General features: G+C 43.2%; 1 pseudogene; it reads left to right on the forward strand.

The window, feature by feature from the left end:
* Window positions 1–12,819: 12,819 nt before the first annotated feature.
* LOC114225183 (NADH dehydrogenase [ubiquinone] 1 alpha subcomplex subunit 1 pseudogene) lies at window positions 12,820–13,034 on the forward strand (annotated as a pseudogene).
* Window positions 13,035–22,337: the final 9,303 nt, after the last annotated feature.

Genomic DNA, 22,337 nt, shown 5'->3' on the forward strand with positions numbered 1-22,337 from the left:
CCAGGAGACTTCTCTTCCTCCTCATTGTACCAGCTGCACTGGGACTGCCCTGATAGTTGGGTGTTCCCACTGAGGACCCAGCTGCCAGCATTCACCCATTTGTTCAAATATTCACTCCCGTTGTCTTCACTGCTTTGTGCCAGCCCCAGCCTCAGACAACCCTGGTGAGCAGGACACCCTTGTGGAGCTTATCGGGAAAGAGACAGTTAACAAGTAAGCAGATTTAACCATGAATTCAGGTAACAAGAAGTCCAGGGAAGAAAACCAGGCAAGGTGGGGACAGTGACAGAGGTAGGGTGGTCCAGGATGGTGAGGGGCAGGGAGTGGGGCTCTGGGAGAGAAGACCTGGAGTTAGAGAGGACCCAGTGTAGCGACCAGCTAAGACCTAAGGAGGGACATGGGCAGGAAGAGAATTCTCATGGCCAAGGGGCTCTAAGAAGCTCAGCAACATGAATTCCCCTCTACCCCCATTACCTACAGGGTTGAGTAAAAGTTGTTGCACTCTTTGTGGTGAATGTATGAAGAGAAGGGGGAAAGAGGACAGCAAACAAGAGGCAAGAAATGAACACAAGGAAGAATTAATGGGACCAAGAATTGCAGGGAGAGGGGACTGGCCAACTTAAAGCAGCCTGGTCATCTTGAGAAACTTCAAGGAGAAGGAAACCCCTCAACTAAGTGAAACAGCATGTAACCTCCAAACAAGTAGGAAAAAAAGTGATAAAGGAGAGAAAAATAAACACAGACCTGGAAGAATAAACAAAGCATAAAATGATTTAGACCCACATTAATACCATTAATTACATTGCTCTGGTTTAAGGCAAAGACTCTGAGCTGGATTTAAAAAAAACACAAAACAAAAACCTCTAAGCCATCTACATGAAATCATGGGTAAGTTGCCGGGTTCTGTGGAGTGTGTGGGATGGAGGCTCAGGCCCCTTGGTATCAGTAGCAGAGGAAAGGGTAACCCTAAACTGCTGAGACCCTGTGAATGTGGCCTTGTGACCACCACAAGATCTGCCAGCTGATAGCACCCATCAAGCGTTACAGCAGAGAACCTGGCCCTGAACTGAAAACATTATTAGTCCTGCCCCCCTGCAAGCCCCTGATCATGTCCCTGGATAGGCAGGGGCCGCAGTCAGGAAGCAGTATCTGTGCACGGCAGGAGGGGAACAACAAAGCAAGCAGGCTGCTTCTTACAGAGCACTACTCACCTGGAGGCCTGAGCAGCAAGAGGAGGTCCGCTGCCTGCCCCCCAACCTCTATCTCCTCTGTATACCTGTGCCTGTCAGGCCACAGGGAAGAAAGCTGTGCAGAACATGGGTGCATAAAGGTGGAATGACTGCCATGGTCAAGGGTAAAGAGCCTGAGCTCCAGCTCTACCATCTGCTGTCAACCCTGTACAAATCTTTGAGCCTTAGTTTCCTCATCAGTACAAAAGGCATGAAGGTTAAGGGAGACCATCATGAGCTAACATTTTCTGTGCCTAATTCTCAGCACAACCTATGAAGTTGGTTCCATTACCATTCTCCTCCTGCAGATCAGCAAATAGGCTCAGAGAGATAGAGGCACCCCTCCCACCTCTGCCCCAGGTCACAGAGTAAGTGCCAGAGCCAGGATACAAACTCAGGTCTGTCCTCTGAGTCCAGAACCTTTACTCCCAAGCTCTAGTGACAGTGCCTTTACACACATGTAAATACCCACTACCATGCTTGGCACAGAGCAGGCCCTTACCCTGCCAGGCCCCCAGGACAAGGGTTTGCACAGTGCAGCAGAAAAAAGCCATGGAGGAAGTCAGGGTCAGTGCCAGCAGGAGTGCCCAGAGACCCTTTGTGAGCAAGCACTCTTCATGCTTAGGTGACCCTCTGGGGTGACTTGCACCCCACTCCAAGTCACTTGCTCCAGGCAGAGCTGTCATACCAGGAACCCACCCAGCCACTACCTGATAGCCTGGGCAAAGACTGGGCACTGGTCTCACTTCCCCACAGCAATGATCACCCATCTCTGCCCCTGGCAGAGATTAAGGAAATCCCATGGCACCAAGGAACCCTGGCACACAGGGCTACTGAGAAATCTGACCACTGATAGACAGAAGTGGGTGGGACCTGGGGGCCTGGCAGGTCTGGGACTGTGGCCAGTCTCAGGATATACTTTGTGAGATACCTTTTACAATTCTGGCAGTTCTCCAAGCCTTGGCTTCCTTGTCTGTAAAGTGGGGATGATGGGGGACTGACTTGGAAGGGTTGTAGTGAGGATTAATAACGTATACCAGGTACTGGGCACAAAGCCAGGCTCCCCATGTGTAAGAATGAACTTCAGCCCCTTCCCTGGCCCCCTCTGTTCCTGCTCTCTGCCTCTGTCCCTCTAGAGCCTTTGGGGACCCCCAAAACTGACTCTCCACAGCAACTTGCCTCCTCTGTATTTCCCTGGCTCCAATCCCACTTTTCCTACTTGGTATGCCCCAAGCACAAGTCCCCCTTGTACTTTCATTTTTCATGTATCAGGCCTTTACTTATGCCAACCTTCAAATCACATCCAGTTTCTGACAATAATAACCTTAATAATAACAACATATGTTGTGTTTAGTAAGTGCCAGGTGCCCTTCTAAACACTTCACATATATTAAATTCAGTCTGTCCTTACAACTGCCCAAATAGGTAGGGACTATTTTTATAGTTAAGCAACTCACCCCAAACACAGAGCTTTAAGTGGTGCACCGAGGACCTGAACCTAGGCCCAGAGTCTGTTTCTTCGTTCCTGCCCTGCACTCAGGAGTGCCACGGCTTGACCCCAGGTGTCCTGGGAGCTCCCACTCAGCTCCTTCCGTTCTCAGTGCACACCATTCATTCCCAGGACTGGGCCTTTACCCATGGAACGCCCTCCACCTGGAAAGCTCTTCCTCTGCAGCTCTGGGCATCTGAATCTTATCCTTTCCACAGCCTTCGTTGCTGCTGCTCTCCTGGGTCGTCACCACTGTGCCCTGGTTCATGGGGGTCTCCAGGGACAGCCAGCTGGGTGTAGATCCCAGTGCCACCACTTTCCAACTGGGTGACCTTTGGCAGGCGTGTTTCCTTTTCCTGGTGTGGAAAACAAGGGTAACAGTTTCCCATTCACACAGCTGCTGTGAGGATTACATGGACTGGTATCTATGAGCACATTAGGAAATACTCAAAAACCTGTACTATCTCCCTCACAAGACTACACCCTCCTAAGAATGAACATAGGCAAACTTTTTCTGTAAAGAGCTGAGGGTAAACATTTTCAGCTTTGTGGGCCTATGGTCTGTCACAGCTACTCAGCTCTGCCCCTTGTGTAAGAGAGTCTGGCACAGACAATACATAGATGGATGGGCATGGCTTGTGCCAATAAAACTTCACTGATGGATGCTGGAATCTGAATTTCAATAATTTTTACATGTTACAAAATATTATTCTTCTTTTGATTTCCCCCCAACCATTAAAAAATGTAAAAACCATTCCTAGCTCACAGGCTGTACAAAAACAGGTTGGCAGGCCTGACTTGGCCCCCTGGCTAGAGTTTGCTGACCACTGTCCAAGGGCATTTCTCCAGGCCCTCCCCGGATTTCAAATCTTGGATTTCACCCAGACTGGGGTCCCAGCCTACCATGGGCTCACAGTTTGTGTGAGTTAAGCTTCTCTGACACCCAGAGCTTGTGATTTCTTGGTCTGCGGATCAATCCATTGATCCCTGCAGAGTGCAATGCCACATCCCCCAACCAAGGTCGTTCCAAGAACTCCAGAACCGACGCAAAGAAGGGCCTAATGTGCTCAGAACAAGAACGGCCTGCCCAGGTCACCTATCCTGTTTTCTGGTCCTTTTGTTTGTAGAAGTAGAGGAGGGTAGAAGTAGAGGAGGAAGGTCAAGGGGAGAGGGTAGTCAGGGAGCTGGCAAAAGGAAGGCGTTGTAGGGAGTGGTGAATGAATCCTGTTACTGCTTGCTCCAGTTCTTCCTTAGGGCTGATTTATCTCTGCTTTCTGGCTTTTCTGAAAGGTCTGGACTCTGAAGCACCAGGGATGAAGCACCAGGCTGCTAGTTTGGGCAGTGAATTGAGAATTTCACAGTTCTCTTGAGTGCCCCTTGCAGGAGGAAATTCCACAGTCATGCCCCCTCTCACATTTGAATGATAGTAGTCAGCACTCACCATGAAGTTACCTAAAACTTGCCCTAAAGTTATCACCAGCATCACTAAAATCCATTCTGGGCCTTGGAGAAAGCAGGCTGGAGGGATTTCCTCCAATTTACATAATCATGCCTGGCCACTGAGTGCCTGGCAGCAGAGCCTCTAGAATTCTAGTCCTTACACACTCCCCTCCCCCCTCTCATGGCTACTTCTGACCCCTCCTCTGGACCTCTCCAAGAGTGCAGGATGCCTTTAGACCCCGTGAAGCGTTCTCCCTGGGGGTGGAGAGGAGGAGGGCAGAGCAATAAATGTCTCGATCTGCATCTCTTGCTAAACTGCTGTGAAGGTAAATACCAAATATTTATCTAAGAGAAGAAATCTGTCCTAACAAAACATGTTTCCTTTGAGGACAGGGCAGTATGGAGGTAGGTACCTCTGAATAAAGCTTCTTTGTATCACTGTGGATGGGTACAACAGGAAAACAACTTATTTTTGCTTCAGAGAAAATCTGCTGCCCTCCCTAAATCTGGTGCCCTACCCCATGGCCAGTCCATACCAGGCAGAGGTCAAAGCCTGTGGCAACACTGAAAAGGAAACTGCATGATTATTGACATCTCCTTCTCTCCTTCAAGGGCATTCTCATCTGATTTTCTCCTCTTCTGAGTCAAAATCTGTGCCCTGAGCCTGCTGAATGTTTTGGCGTCATGTTAAGGAGCACAAGCTCCATGAGTGGCAGGGCTTGTGGGTTTTTTTTTTTTTTTTGGATGATGATAAACTATTTGCTCATTCATGTAGGTTGCTTTGCCTGTTAAGTCCTTATCTCTTGCATACCTGAGGAATTTTTATTCAAAAGCTCAGTTCACAAAAGCTCAGCCCCTTGTCTGTACAGCTTTCTCTGTTCCTCCAGAAGAGAGTTTTCATTTATTACATCACTACCATGTACCATGCACTGCGCCAGAGGCCTTATGTATATCAACAACCCTATGGGGTAGCTACTATTTTATTCTCACTGAGGCCCAGAGATATTAAGTAACTGCCAATGTCACATAGCTGTGAAGTTGGTAGAGCTGATGAATCCTGAACTGCTCAGACTGTGGAGCCCAGGGCTCCATCACCGTGTTTCCCTCTGTGCCATCTCCCTGTTCTGCGCATATTTCTACTCTTGCATCATCTTTTTATGATTCTATCTCCCCATATGAGATCAGGTTTCTTTGCAAACGGGATTCATGCAAAGATAATTCATTTCTGTATTCCCAATACCTAGAATAGTGCTTGGCACTGAGCAACCACTAATTCATCCAACAAATATTCTGAGTGGCTACAGAAAGACTGAATTCCTGTTCTCAAGGAGCTTAAGCATACAGAGTAGTACAGGACATGGGACATATACCTAAACAGATGTCGGTACCACAAGAGAGAATATAACATGGGAGGTAAGGGAAAATAAATCCTCTGATGATTTGGAGAAGGATGATGTGCCAGCCGGGTCAGAGAAGATGCCATTAGAGTAGGACCCTGTAACACCCTTAGAACTTGAAGATGTAGGATGGGTGGGGGAGGAGCAAGGGGGCTCAGAGAAGGAAGGACATGGGCAGATACCAGTCCAGAAGTATCTGAAGTCCAGATACCAGCTGACGATCAAAGTAACAAATCCCTTCATGCCACTGAGGGAGAAAAGGGCCATTTCAGACTGTATAGGAGCTGCTGGGAAAAGTCAGCCAGCCATCAGATTGAGAAGAACTAGTTAGGGCAGACTATGCTCCAATGTGGGGGCCAGTGTGGGTGACTGAACAAAGACAATTTCCTAGGGGAATTCTGCAAATCTTCTTTCATTAAACAAGAACTACTGCTATTTATTGAGGACACAATTCTGATTCTTGTGATCATGACACATACACCTGTCTCCATTTCACAAGAAGAAAACCAAAGTTCATAAATACAGCACAGAGAAAAAAAAAAAAAAGCCTGAGATTTAGAATCAGAAGATCTTGATTCCAAGGCTCACTCTTACTTTTCTATACCAATGGCAGAACTCTTCTGGAAAATTATTAGAATTTATCAAAATCCTAAAAATGTTTATATCTTTTAAACCAGTAATTCTACTTTTTGGAAGATAGATCTAACAAAGTAAGCCTCAGTAGCTTAATGCAAAAAGATGTATATAAATTGTGGAAGCAGCCTAAATGGCTGTTAATAAACAATCATTTGAAAATGATGATTACACAAAATGGTTAGTACCATGGGGGGAAATATTTGTATCAAAAGTAGTGATGAGAAAACAGCAGGTTATGGAAAAACAAAATTGCCTACGTAATAAAATCTGAACAATGTTAAAAAGATACATGGGGGAAAAGACTGGAAAGAAATGCAATTGCCACTGGTTTATCCCAGCATCTTATCCTGGATAAACTTGAAGGGTTTTGATCTTTTTCAATGGCTGCCCTCAGTGACACAATGCCAAACCCCCTTTTCTCACTGGGTACTTAATGATGGATGCCATGATCCTCAGCTACTTTCAGGAATTCGAATAGTCAGTCTCCTTCTGGTATTTAAGATTAGTTTTAAATGTTTATATAATAAAAATATTCATTTTTGAAATGTCCATCTCAAGTTCCCCTTCAAAGATCCGCTCTGCCCCTTCCCAAGGAAGCCAGACCTGGTCATGGCTCTGGGGGTTTGAGGTGAGGGTAGGGGAACACAGCCTGTCCTCCACTTCCCCGCTGGTTCCTCTCTGTGGGAGGGCTGGGGACAGAGCTAGGGAGGCTCAGGTCTTCCTACCTGACAGCAATGGGGAAGCCAGGGTCTCTCTGATGGTTGGTTGCTGCTCTTCAAGGCTAAATGGCTGCTGGTTGCCATCTTCCTCTGTGTGGCAACATCAAAACAATGGCTCTCTTATGCAGAACTTTCTGAATCTCAGCTTCCTTACCTGTAAAATAGAAAGAAAACAAACTACCTTATGTGGGTGATGTGGAAACAGAACAAGATAAGGTATGTGCGAGCACTATCAACTATAAAGCACTATGTAAACAACATTTCCTATTATTATTACTTTGAGGAGCCTATTATTTGGAACGTCTACTATTATTTGATTTTTTTAAAGATTCTATTTATTTATTTGACAGAGAGACACAGCAAGAGAGGGAACACAAGCAGGGGGAGTGGGAGAGGGAGAAGCAGGCCTCCCACCAAGCAGGAAGCCTGATGCGGGGCTCGATCCCAGGACCCTGGGATCATGACCTGAGCTGAAGGCAAACACTTAATGACTGAGCCACCCAGGTGCCCCAAGAATGTCTACTATTATTTGAAATGGAGACCTCCACTTAGAGATCAAATAGATATTTCACTTAATAGGTAGAAACAGAACTGGTGAATACCACCCCCCTCCTCCCCCCGCAACCTAGCTCTTCTCACAGTCTTCTCCATCTCAGTTAAACAGCAACTCCATTCTTCCAGTGATGCAAGCCAAAACCTTTGCAGGTAGCTGTGGCTCTCTCCTCCTCTCACACCCCACCCACACCCAATCCCTCAGCAGACCCTGCTGACTTTTAAACCAAACCTACTAGTCAATAGCTTCTTCCCACTTCTGCTACTACCCCATCCAACCCACATCACCTCTCTCTGGCAACCATCCTCCAATTGGTCTTCCTTCTCTACCTTGCTTCCCTGTGATCGACTCCACACTGCAGCCAGAGTAAGCCTTGTCAAACCTAAGTTGGTTCACGTCATTTTTGTTTTCAAACCCTTCAGTGGTTTTCCATCTCACTCAAAGCAAACCCCAAAGCCCCTGCCAAGGTGTACAAGGCCCCAGATGATCTGGCCACTTGTTTCCTCTCTGAGCTTACTCCTACCACTCTCTCCTTCACTCACTCAGCCCCAGCCACTCCATCTTCTCACTGTTCCTCCCACAAGCCAAGCATGCTCCTGCTTCAGGGCCTTTGCACTCTCTAGTTCCTTTGCCATGAATATTCTTTCTCCAGACAATCACAGGACTTGCTCCCTCACCTCAACAGAGTTGTTTTCCCTGATCACCAAATTTAAAACAACACACTCTTGCCCTATCCTTCTTTCCTGCTTTTTCTCCTTTCTTAGCAGTTAGCACCCCTGACATGTTACATATTTATCTGGTTATGGTCTACCTTCTCCCACTAAAATGCTGGACTTTGCCCACTGCTACATCCCCAATACCCAGTAAAGAAGTGAATTCCTTCCAAACATTTCTTTATAATGACCATTTCATAGATATACCTGCCCAAGTCTGGTGGCAATTTTTATGCCCTTGGGTTCTTCTGGATTGGGTTCCCTTCCTTGTGTATTGGGGAAAATCACATGCTTCCTTCTAGGAAGGAAGGGTAACAAAAGCCTATTTCCATGTTCAACTTTAAGTGTAATTACCCTGGCACTTGGGGTTTGGGGTTGGAGAGAAGAGGAGGGGATTTGCCCTTAGTGTCTGACCATCTTTAACGCTCTTCCTGATGTCTGTAGTTTGGAGTCTGGCAAGATGCATTCTGCCACAGCCCACTTTCTGGGAAGTTGCATTGTGGTAAAGACAAATACATGTAAATAACCAAGAAATCTAGGAAGTGGGTAGGTGTGGGGCATTTATGGTATTTATGGAGGGTGAAGGGAGGAGGACCTAGTAGAGCATATACCCAGAGCTCCACAGAGTTGTTACTGGTCTTAAGAGTTGGGAGATGGGGTCACATAAGACCATGAACTCTAGGGACTCTCCCATCTACATGAGCCACCCCACTTGGTTCAACTTTCACAGGAGGCCAAAATAAAACTCGGTAGCCACTCAACCTACATGGTGACTATGTCTGACCTCAAGGCGCTTTGTCTTAAGGGGAGAAGGAGCACATCTCTATTCTCAATATAGAGGCTGATTCCCACATAATGACCACCTCATTTATGGGTCCATGCGGTCATGATACTCATGGTCTTCAGGTGCTGCAGCCTCCAACCCTGCTCTTCTGACCTTAGCTGGCACTGGGCTACCTTCCTTGCCCCTTATACAGAAAGCTGCACTTCCCTGAACTGTTTTCAACAAGCTGCTCTCTTCCTCCTCAGACCTGCCTGGACTGGCTAGGGCACTCCACAACAATGTTCTATTTTCCCTTGGCAGAACCTGCCTCTGGCTCCAATCCTTGGCCACCAGCGGCACCTGTATGCAACTACCCTGGAGAGACCAGTAGGGGGAGCCAGGAAAATTCAGATTCTTCAGCTAGACAAAAGGGGTCAAGGATAAAAGCTACTTCTAAAGAGGTTCAAGTAATTTTCTCCTCATTTAAGATACACAGAACCAAGTGCCCTGTTAAAGCAGCTGGGTGTGAGGTTCAGGTGAGTGGAAAGCCAAAGGGAATTCATCCATTCAGTCATCAACTATTTACTAAGCACCTACTACATGCCAGACTAGGCATTGCATATAGAGTAATTAATGACAAAGATTGCTGAAGTCCCTAACCTCATACATTAAAGTTGGTGAACTAGGAGGGAGAATAGGTAAGTGAGGTCTAGGCACTTGGATCAAAGTGCATGCACGACAGGTTCACAGAACTCTGGGAGTGGGAAAGACAAAAGAACAGAGTTTGAGGCCAGAAAACACCTATGATTCTACCAATGCAAAAAACTTCCAGAGAAAGAATGTCAGGCCCAATAAAGCTGCTAAAAGCAATCTAAATGAGAGCACACATCCCAATATCTAAGGGAAATAGCTTCAACAACAAGTAGAAACTGAAAACTTGTTCAATATACTGACTTTGTTTCAAAATAATCCAGTGGGGATAAGGAGTAAATGGAAGTAGAGATAAAACAAGATTGCCCACATGTTGATGATTCCACAAGCTGGGTGGCAGGTACCTGCTAATTCATTATATTATTCTACTTTTGCATATCTTTGAAAATTCCCATAGCAAAATTTCATATGTACCAACAATTTGATCAATAACCACTACAGACAAGTTTTACAGAAGACATCCTATTTGTTATGGGGGAAAACTGAGCATCTCTAGAGGCTCATCCAAAATTCCTAGAGTTCAGAACACACTGAGGCTGCGGACATTTTCTCACCTGTCCCCACTTCTCTCATAGATCTGTTGCTAGAGCCCATGATTTTGATCCTTCAAAGAATGGTACAATGAATGCAAGTTATTCACTGAAGCTCCTTACCTGTGTTATTTACCAAAGAGGGGAAGAAACTCAAAACCTCTCTTGGGGAAAATACTGAGAAGTAAATTCTATCTTCTGTTGCCCAATAAGGAAGGAGTGTGTGGTAATGATGATGAGAAGGGGATCAATGGGAGTCAGGGATTAATTCTGTTCCCAGTAGCACTGTAAGGTCACTGGACAACCTTGAACAAATCCCATAATCTCTGGAAGCTCCTCCTTTCTAAAGGCAGGGATATATTACATATGGAAACAGCACTTGTAAATGCTTGTTTTGGCAGCATAAGAAAAGTTCAAAAGACAGGTTCTTTCCCATGTGTCTCATCAGTGTGACATCTCAGGAATGGTTATTCACAAATAAGCATACAGCAGATTGTAAGGTTGGAGCCACTCTTGATCTATGCACAGCTCTGGTTCAAGAAAGAGGTTTTCTTAGAGGCCTTCTACCCCAGAAACTCAACTCACAACTGGCCGGAAGTATTGGGTCTGAGCTGAGGCAGATCAGAGTAGTCTGCATTTCTATGAGGATGACCTAAAAAAGCAGCCAGCATTCTCTGATATCGATGGGGGAGGCTTGATAGCTAATGAGTCTGGGTCGAGAAGAAACAGTGCAAACAAGGCTATCTAGAAAAGTTAAAAGCAACCCAGAAAACAGGTAAAATAAAAGCTTAACAAAAATAGCACAGCAGAGCAAGGCAAAAAAAAAAAAAAAAACGCTTCATAATTATTTTAAATGACAAGGGTACTGATTATAGAAATGATCCACACAGAAGTGTGTGTTCCCCAAAAAGTGAAAAGAAAAATACAAAATACTGTTCACAATACACAAATGTACTCAGAGGCAGGCTTGCAATAATAAAAGTAGAGAATTCACAAAGCTACAGTAATCAAAACAACATGGTACCAGCATAAGGATAATAAGTCTATGTATCAATGGAATAGAACTGAGAGTCCAGAAATAAATCTATACATCTATGGATAATTGATTTTCCACAAGGTACAAAGACCATTCAATGGGGAAAAGACAGTCTTTCAACAAATGGCATTGGGACAGCTGGATAGACATAGGCAAAATATGAGACCAACAGGACAAGCAACCAAAGGAAAAAAAAAACTAAATTAAAAACTTGTATGCATCAAAGGGCTATCAAGAAAGTGAAAACAGGGGTGTCTGTCTGTCTCGATGGATGGAGTTTGGGACTCTTGATCTTGAGGTTATGAGTTCGAGTCCCATGTTGGGTATAGAGATTACTTAAAAATAAAATCTTTTTTATTTTTTTAAAGATTTTATTTATTTTTCAACAGAGAGAGAGACAGCGAGAGAGGGAACACAAGCAGGGGGAGTGGGAGAGGGAGAAGCAGGCTTCCCGCCGAGCAGGGAGCCTGATGTGGGACTCGATCCCAGGACCCTGGGATCATGACCTGAGCCAAAGGCAGACACCTAATGACTGAGCCACCCAGCACCCCTAAAATCTTTTTTAAAAAGGGGTGGGGGGGGAGCCTGGATGGCTCAGTTGGTTGGGCATCTGCTTTGGGCTTTGGTCATGACCCCAAGATCCTGGGATCAAGCCTGCATTGGGCTCCCTGCTCAGCGGGGAACCTGCTTCTCCCTCTCCCTCTCCCCCTGCTTGTGCCCTCTCTCTCAAATAAATAAATAAGTCTTTTTAAAAAATAGATTTTTGGGGCACCTGGGTGGTTCAGTTGTTAGGCGTCTGCCTTCGGCTCAGGTCATGATCCCAGTGTCCTGGGATTGAGCCCCACATCGGGCTCCCTGCTCAGGGGAAGCCTGCTTCTCCCTCTCCCACTCCCCCTGCTTGTGTTCTCTCTCTCACTGTCTCTCTGTCAAATAAATAAATAAATAAATAAATAAATAAATAAATAAATAATCTTTTAAAAAATTGTTTTTAAAAATGCCTGCTTCTCCCTCTCCCACTCCGCCTGCTTGTGTTCCCTCTCTCGCTGTGTCTCTGTCAAATAAATAAATAAAATCTTTAAAAATAAAAATAAATAAAACTTAAAAGGGGCGCCTGGGTGGCTCAGTTGGTTGAGCATCCAATTCTTGATTTTGGCTCAGGTCATGATCTCAAGGTCCCAGGATGGAGCCCTGTGTTGAGCTCTTCACTCAGTGGGGAGTCTGCTCGAGATTCTCTCTCTCCCTCTCCCTCTCCCCCTGCTCACACACTCTCTCTCTCCCTCTCAAATAAATAAATAAATAAATCTTTATAAAAAAAATTTTTAAGTGAAAGCATAACCCATAGATTGGGAGAAAATATCTCATATATTTGATAAAAATCTATCCAGAATATATAAAGAACTCTTACAACTCAACAACAAAGAAGACAAACAACCCAATTTAAAAATGGGCAAACGACTGTAATAAACATTTCTTCAAAGAAGATAAATGGCCAGCAAGACATGGAAAGACGCTCAAAATCTTGTTATTAGTTATTAGGAAAACACAAATCAGCATCTTTACCGGGCTGGGAAGGCAGGGGTTTGGCTCTGGCAACCGGGCTGCGATGTGGTTCAAGATCCTGCCCGGGATCGGCGTCATGGCCATGTGCTTGGTCATCCCCCGGCATAGCCATGGCGCACATCCACAGGTTCAGTAACAGCAGCAAGGAAAAAAGGGTTGCCTATTATCCATTATCAGTGGAGTTTGATGCAAAGAGATAGGTGGGTCCCTGGGGTTAATCGTTACTATGTGTCAAAGGGTTTGGAGAATATGGATTAAGGAAGCATTTTCCTGATTGATGAAAAATAACTCAGTCATACTCATCTACCCCTTCTAGAAGGTTATGCAGTATATTAATGTAGTGTATAATAAGAACAACAAAAAAGTAAAAAAAAAGAAAACGCAAATCAAAACCACAATAAGATACCATTTTACCCCACTAGGATGACAATAATAAAATAAGGTGGGGGGTGAGTGGGAATAACAAGTGTTAGCAAGGATATGGAGAAATTTTAACACTCCCACATTGCTGGTGAGAACATAAAGGTGCAGTCACCATGGACTGGCAGTTCCTCAAAAAGTTAAACAGAATTACCCAGCAATTCCACTCCTGGGTATATACCCCAAAGAACTTAAAACAAGTATCGAACAAGAACCTGTACATGAATGTTCATAGCAGCATTATTCATAATAGCTAAATGTGGAAAAAACAACCAACTGATGAATGGATAAACAAAATGTGGTGTACCCATAAAAGGGATATTATTCAGCCATAAAAAGGAATGAAATACTGATACATGTTGCAACACAGATGAATCTCAAAAACACTACTTCTAGTAAAAGAAGCCAGACACAAAAGGTCAAATGTAGTATGATTCCATTGATATGAAATGTCCAGAATAGGCAAATCCCTAGAAACAGAAAGTAAATCAAGGCTGGGGAGAGGAGAGGATAGAGAGTGATTGCTAACAGATAGCAGGTTTCTTTTTGGAGTGATGAAAATGTTCTGGAATTAAGATGGTGATGATGGTTGCACGACCTTGTTAATATACTAACCAACTGCTCAAATGTAGCTGTAAATTGAATTTTATAGTATGTGAATTATAGCTCAATTTTAACAAGTGGAGCATTCATAAGTTTTTTTGTTAAATTTTCTTAAGTTCATTACATTTTTTTAAAAGAGATTTTATTTATTTGAGAGAGAATGAGAATGAACTGGGGCGGGGAAGAGCTAAGGGAGAGGCAGAGGAAGAAGCAGACTCCCCTCTGAGCAGGGAGCCCCACGATCATGACCTTCGCTGAAAGCAGACACTTAACTGACTGAGCCACCCAGGCGCCCCTAAATGTGTTTTAAATGTGTCTTTGGTCTTAATGATGCAGGGACATACTGAAATCTGCTTGGGTCCCTCTCTCTTTGCAACTCATTTGTCATCCTCATTTCCCATCTCATCCCTGATCCACAGCTGCATACCAAACCCCTAGCCATTACCAGAACACAGACTGCCAAGGTCTCTCATTCTCCAGCACCTGTGCTCATGCTTCTCCTGCCTGGACACTCATGCCCTTGGTCTACCTCATTCAATCCTATCTTGTCTTTCAATACCTAACACAAATGTCACTGGTGCCTTGAAGATCCTCCAGCTTTGCCCTACCCCAGCTCAGAAAATGTACTTTCTCTGTACCTCTCTCTGTTCCTCTACAGTGGCATTTCTTATACTCTATTGTAATGGTTTAGTGCCATGTTGGTCTCTTTTCCTCCCTCTTCACCTCAGACAAGGACCCTAAGGAGGTGCAATTTTCCTATTCCATCTCTACCACCAGTGCAGTGCTTAGAACAGAATAGGAAGAGAAGAAACCAACACTGACTGAATGCCTAATAAGTGCAGAGTATATAACCGTTAATCTTCACAACCAGCCTGCAAAGTATATATTACCATCCCCATTTTACAGATGAGTAGACAGGTTCAGAAAGGTTGAGTATCTTTCCCAAGATCATTCAATTTTTTAAAAAGATTTTATTTATTTATTTGATAGAGAGAGAGACAGCGCGAGAGGGAACATAAGCAGGGGGAGTGGGAGAGGGAGAAGCAGACTCCCCACTGAGCAGGGAGCCCGATGCAAGGCTCAATCCCAGGACCCTGGGACCATGACCTGAGCTGAAGGCAGATGCCTAAAGACTGAGCCACCCAGGTGCCCCAAGATCATTCAATTTAAGTGATGGAGTAGAGGGGTTGAGATCAGAACTGGACTTCTGTGCAAATCCAGGGTTATCCCCGTCAGTACAGCGAGGCAGTTTTTAGCACAGGCTATGGGACCAGACTGCCTGGGTACATATCCAGGCTCTTCCACTTACTATCCTTTGCTTTAGGCAAACTATTTAGCCTATGATCATTTCTTCATTTACAAAATGAGGATTATAATTGTGCCTGCACATAGGGTTTTTATGGAGAATAGATGAGATAGTATATATATAAAAATACTCATGGGGCATCTGCATGGCTCAGGTGGTTAAGCATCTGCCTTCAGCTCAGGTAATGATCCCAGGGTTCTGTGACTGAGCCCACACTGGGCTCCCTGCTCAGTGGGGAGTCTGCTTCTCCTTCTCCCTCTGCCTCTCCCCCCGCTTGTGCTCTCTCTTGCTCACTCTCTCTCAAATAAATAAATAAAATCTTAATAAAAAACACTTAGAGCAGTATCTGGCACATACTAAATGTTCAATAAATGTTAGTTATGATGCTTTTGTTACTGTCCCATGTTGAGCTACTGTTTGGTAAATATTGGATGGCTGGATAAAATGTACATCATTCTAGGCAGAGATTACTGGATTATCCAATTCACTGGCAAGTGAGGACTACAGTCTCTTAGGAATCCAGAGAGGAGGGACACCTGGGTGGCTCAGGCTGTTGGGCTTCTGTCTTCGGCTCAGGTTGTGATCCCAAGGTCCTGGGATCAAGTCCCACGTTGGGCAGGGGAGTCTGCTTCTCCCTCTCACTCTCCCTCTGTGCTTTCCCTCTCTCTCTCTTTCTCTCTCAAATATATAGAATCTTAAAAAGAAAGGAATCCAGAGATGAGATGTTAAATCTCTAATAAGTAAAAATACTAATGTGATAACACTTTGACCTTTTTAAGACTCTTTAAGCTGACAGTGGCTATAAAAGAGAGGAAACCAAGTATTTTCAACTCCATTTCCAGATAATTTCAACTTGCTTAAAACTACCCAGCGTAACAGGAGCAAAATCAGAGGTTCAGCTAGGCTCTAGCTTCTGATCCTACATGGTGGCAGTAACAACAAGAACAACAACATTAAAAATAATAGCAGAAGTTCTTAATATGTGAGGTATTTAATTTAATGTTTATTGGAGATTTCCCTACTATATCCAAGAGAGCAGAAGCTCAGAGCAAAAAGCATGTTATTGGCCTGATGGCAGAGCTATTCTAGGAATGGGAGGCTTTTTCATAAATCTGATGACTTATGAAGGTGACAAAAGGTTAGGCCACTCAAGTGTTGGAGAGGACAAGATCCTAGAAAGTGGAAATGTTCCACTACTGGGTATCAACAGCCTGGCTGCAACTGGGCAGCATTTCTATTTCTAATGTCAGGATAATAAGGAAGTTGCTGCCAATGCTGCATAAAACTCAAGACACTTAGCAGTGATGGCTGACTTCCAACTGAGCCATTAAGGTAAATGTAAAAGAAAGCTCCAGGTAGAAATATCATTAGGAACTCAGAGAACACACTGAGTGTTTGAAGCTGGTACTTAACCTTCTATTATTGAACTCAGGGTCTTACCATGCTGGGACCAATCTGAGTCCACTTATGACACCCCCTTGTGCCTATAATACTGCTCATTTCTGTTATCTGGGCTTCACAGAGGTAATTAGGGCAGCAATCTCTTATGGCTGGGCCTCAAAGTACTAAGATGTGATTTCTCTTGTCCTTGCATTTCCTTCCAGCCACAATTGTTCTATGATCTTGTTTGGGATTCCTTTTTTTTCTTTTCTCCATTTCACTGAAACAGAGTCTGAAGAATACATAACATATATTAGTATTCCCTGACATACAAATCCTTTAAAGAATCCCTCTTAAGAGGAGATGGGATGGAGCCAACAATGAAAAAAGATAGATGAAGAAAGTTTTGAAGAGAATAGTTCATGTGACAGTGCAAAATGACAGACACACCCAGGAAGGAACTGAGATAGATAATAAAAGGAAAAGCAGTGCCTGACACAGAAGATACTCAAGAGCTGTTTGGGGACTGAGAAAATAAATAGTAACAGGAGAATGAAATACCCGGACTCTAAAGGTAGAACAGATGTATTTTCCCAGCTACCTTGTTATTCCCAGACCCAGCATATATTCAATAGATAAACACCTTATTTACATATTGTTTATGTAAATACAAATGCTAACTACAACCCTGAATGATAAATTAAAAGTAATTCATGGCAAACACCACAGTCCAGGGCTTGGCACAGCTGAAATACACAGATGAACTTTTTTTTTTTTACATTTTGAAGACAGAGCAAAGATTAGGACAAAAGTGTTGCCTTCCTAAAGTTAACCCATAGAGCCTATGCCACATGACTGCCTAGACTAGGCCTAGTATTCAGCCAAGGTCAATCGCTCCAACTCCAAACTCAGGACTCTCCTGCTCCCTCTCCCTGACAGCTTAGAACTCCTGGGCTCCATCTCTGAGCAACTCTGTTTATTGCAAATGCTCTTGATAAGCAATGAAGTTTGGATATGAGGCTTGGCTTCTCACTTCCGCTCTGAGACCCATTTACCACCCACAAGCACCTGCCTTCATGGAGGTCACACATTCTCATTATGCTCATGAATTCTAAGGCTAGATCCAGAGCTCCTTTGTGCATTCTACCCAGCCTGCTTTCGTTCCGGTACCTGCTTAGTTCATCCCCACTCACCTGAGTCTTACTCTGATTTTTCTGTCCATTAGTCCCATATCAAATTGCTTGCTGGGCATTTCTACATGCATATGTCAAATTCAAAACCACTGAGGCCAAATCCATTATTTATCCCCAAATCAGCTCCCCTTCTCAACCTCCCTGGCATGGCTATGGATCAAATAGAATGGATGCACAACCACTAAGAAATCTATCTGCCAGTAGGCCAAATCAGTGTATTGGGTCCAATGTCAGCCTTGCCCATAATCCTTCCAGCCACTTCCAGTCCTACTCAGCTAAACTTCTTTAAGCAGTTGTCCATTCTCACATTTTCCCTTCATCATCTCCTTTTCCTTTTATAATCCATACATTTAGCTCCCTCGAACCAGCCCCCTCAACCAAAATTCCTCCTGATAAAGTCACTCATGGCTTTCTTGTTGCTAAAACCAATTCTTTTTAGCTTTTATCTTAAGTGACCCTCTAGTAGCATTTAACAGTGTTGACCACTCCCTCCTTCCTGCAACACTCTTCCTTTAGCTTCTCTAACACCACACTCTCCTGATTGCAATCTACCCATCTTTGACTGCTTTTTCTCAGCCTCTCCCAAACCTGCTTTTCCTCTTGTTCCTTATCTCAATGAATGACACCACCATCTTCTAAGCTTCCAAACCAGAAACCAATTTCCTTGGCTTCTCCTACTTGCTCCTGACATCCCTCGGTCATGGAGTCTTACTTATTCTTCTTCCTAGTTTGCCTCTCTTCAGCCTCATTACCTATATTTGTAGAGCACTTACTATGTGCCGGGCAGGAGTGTTCTAAGTGCTTTAATCCTCACAGCAAACCTCTAAGGTAAATTTTATTATCATCTCCAAATTTCAGATTAGGAAGAGACCTAGGATGGTTAAGTAACTTGCATAATGTCACATAGCTATTAAGCAGCAGAGCAGGATTCAAACCCAGGTGGCCTGACTTAATTCTGGGTCCAGGTCCACTATTCTCTTTTACCTACATTAGTCCAACAGCCTCCTTGCTGGTCTTCCATCTTTCTGTCTTGGCTTCTTCTAATCCTCTACCCTGCAGCCTGAGTGATCTTGCTAAAACATGTCACTCTCTTGCTTAAAACTTTTACTGATTCCTCACTGCCTTCAGGATAAAGTCTACACTCAGGAACCTCCATAATCTGGTCAGCAAGTATTCACCTCTTTGGCTGCATGTTTTTTGGCCTCATTTTAATCACCACCTTGAATGCCCCACTAGCATAGTGATAGCCTACGTTTCCAGGCTTCTGCACATTGTCTGACCTGCCAAGAACACTAACTCCTTCCCCATTCAGATTTTAGTTTTTCTGATAAGCCTTTTCTAACCTCCTAAAACTAGGCCATAAGCACCCCCCTGTGCATTCCCACGGCCCCCAGTACTAATCTCCACTGTAGCATTTATTTCACTGTTGTTTTGCCTACTACTATCCGCTCTATCACAAAATTATGAGCTTCTTGAGAACAAGGACCTTGCAGAGTTCACTGTTGTATCCTCAGTACTCAGCTTAGTGCCTGCCTGGTATGCAGTGGATGTTTAATAATCACTGAATCAATAAGCCTTTATTGTCTGCATCACACTGTTTAACACCTACTTATAAATGCCGTATTAATATTTTCATTTTCATATGTGTTAGCCTGATCTTTATAACCAGATTCTAAGTTTCTGGAAGAGAGCAAATATACTCAGTACTTCAAAGTCAGAGGTTGCTAACACAAAGACTGATACAGTTAATATTTATTCAGGGCTGAGTGAACATCAACAATCCAGTGGTATAGGTACTATTTTTATCTCTCTCAACCTCCATTTGAGGAAACCGAGTCATAGAGAATTTAGTAGCTGCCCTAAGATGATACAGTGAGTAAATGACAGAGCTGGGATTTGAGTTCTGATACTGGTACTTGTACTCTTAGCCACAATAAGAACAGGCTGAGGAAACTGAGAATTACAGATGCTAAGTAATTTGCCCAAGACCATACTGTAGCACCAACACTGGAACCCAGGTCTTTCCAAAGCCTACACTCTTAATTATTTGGCATACAGCTCCTCTTGCTTTAAATGTCAGCACTAAAGCTCATACTGGGTGTTGATAAATTTTAAAAGCTTCAGCTCTGGTTTACTGAGATTGAAGAATATTACATTCCTTTCCCAAAGAGGCATCCTTGTAGCTTACTGGGTTAATTTACCTTAAATATCAACAGCCTAGCCTTACAAGCCAATTAAGTTTATATAGTCTCTAGTGTTATCCCTGCAACACTGAAGACTGTGTTTTCCTCAATGTGAAAACCCATGTTTTCTAAGACTGGCCTCTAAGTAAAAATCTACTCTCATTCACAAATTTACTCTTCCCTTTATTTCTCAAAACCAGTTATGTGATATTCCCAAGTTCTCTGCTTTTGTGGATCCTCAGTTCCTCGGTGTAGAATGTCTTGTTTCTGAAAGTCACCTCTTGGCTGTTTTATTGTTTACCCTTAAAAAATTACTATTCTCTGTAGGCTTATTAGACTCTGTCTTTATGTGGTACTCTGCTTTTCCCTTTTTATCTCAAACATTTACTAAACACTTAACTGTGTATCAAAATGCAAATAACCTAACTCATTGAAGGCCATACTTTCAAAGAAAATGGTCTTGGGGTTTAGATATTGGAATATTATTTCCTTAACAATCTTCATAGAGTCATCCTCTGCTCAGTTTGCAATTATACACCCAAATATCTTTCAGCAAAATCTCAGCAGCTACTTCTACAACACATTATATGGAGAGAATAGCTGGAGCCAACTCATTAGATATTACTCCAAAGATTTTTACCAACACGTTAGCCCTCTTTTGCTGACAAAAAAGATTCTTAAGTCTTTTAACAGCTTTATGGCTTCCTTATTAGAGCTCTTCCACTAACATTCCCTGTTATCAAAATGAACTGCTCATCTTTCTTGGGAAATGTTCTGAGGTTATTTCCTGAGTTAACAGTATGGCTTTGTCCCTCTGGATCAGTAATGATTTAATATAAAATTGAGAGTCAAACATCCCTGAAATATTTAGTAAAATATGAGTATTATATTTCACAACGTTGTCTTCAGGGATATATGCAATCCAAATGAATATATGAGTAGTGCTGTATCATATTATTATTGTAGTAATATTTCCAGAAGAAATATGGAATTTGGAGTAACTGTAGGCCATGAAATATGGCCATATTACAGCAATACATGAAGCAAAGTTCAAAACTAGATCATAAGAAAAAAAACAAAACATCATCAATGATGATGAAAAGCACATCTCTGAACTAAATCCAATTTCCTTGAGGAAGGAAGGTACTGAACTTATTATAATAGAATACGCCTTTGAAGGACTGAGAAGCCTGTCATTCTAGAAAAAATCAAATCACGCAGATAAATGTCTTACAGGCAAGAAAAAGCAGAGATGACTAAGCTGAAAAAAATCTTCTCTAGCCTGTCTTATATCTTTTCTAGGTAGTGCTGTTCCTGATAAGACACATGGCACAAAATATGGTTTCTCTGTACATCAAGGTAAGTTACAGAAGACAGCAGTTTTCTGAATAGAAAACTTAGATAATAGCAACAGGTAACGAAGTCTGGGATTCTGAGGAAGAAATACTGTCACCCCTACATGGGCACAGTAGATAATCTGAAAATGGTACAAGTGCTGGCCTATGTATAGCCTGTCTCTATTATATCAGAGGGGAAAGTATTATAATCTGGCAGAAGTAGCCCTTCAGAGTCTGAGGAGCATTTCATCAGATAATAACTGGACACTCACTGCATACAAAGGCAATAGATTAGATGCTGAGGAAGCAATCCAAAAGAACTCCCTGCTACTCTGAAATTAAAAACTGCATTCTCATTTTCTCAAGCCTATATATTTTATGTAATGAAACAAAATGTATATCATATTTCTCCTACAGGGGTGTAAGAGTATTTAGGATCCTCAAGGAAAATTGTGCAAAGAACCCTTCCCCTTCAGCCTTCTGCCTATAGAAATATCCTAATTCCCTGAAAATAATGTAAGCTTTCTTTAACAAATGAAGTATACCCCGTTACTCTCTCCCTGACCATTTCACTTTTTCATAACACTTAAGACCACCTGACACTTTACATATTTATCATTTATCTTTCCCAACTAGAATATAAGCTTCATAAGGGCAGAGATTTTAAGTTTTTTTTTTTTTAAGATTTTTAAATTTATTTGACACAGAAAGAGAGTACGCACAGGCAAGGGGAGTGGCAGGCAGAGACAGAGGGAGAAGCAGACCCCCACTGAGCAGGGAGCATGATGCAGGACTCGATCCCAGGACCCTGGGATCATGACCTTAGCTGAAGGCAGATGCTTAACCGACTGAGCCACCCAGGCATCCCTCAAGTTGCCATCCTTCTTCACAGATACATTCTCAGTATCCGGAACTATATCTAGTATGTGGTAAGTTCTCAAAAGAATTGTAAAATTAATAAAAGTGCTTTAAAAAGACCCCTGAATACTATATTAGAATTATTAAATTACTAAATTTTGGCGTATCTGTGTATATGTATATGTGAGTAAATTTACAGATTCTGTGTAATATCCAGCATAGGCCAAGTCAGGAGTCAGAGGATCAGAAGCTTTTGTGGGGAGACGGAAGCATGATCGCAT

Source organism: Eumetopias jubatus, unplaced genomic scaffold, assembly GCF_037043125.1.
Source record: "Eumetopias jubatus isolate StellerSeaLion01/CBP00866 unplaced genomic scaffold, mEumJub1_p1.0 scaffold_16, whole genome shotgun sequence".
Classification (NCBI taxonomy): Eukaryota; Metazoa; Chordata; class Mammalia; order Carnivora; family Otariidae; genus Eumetopias; species Eumetopias jubatus.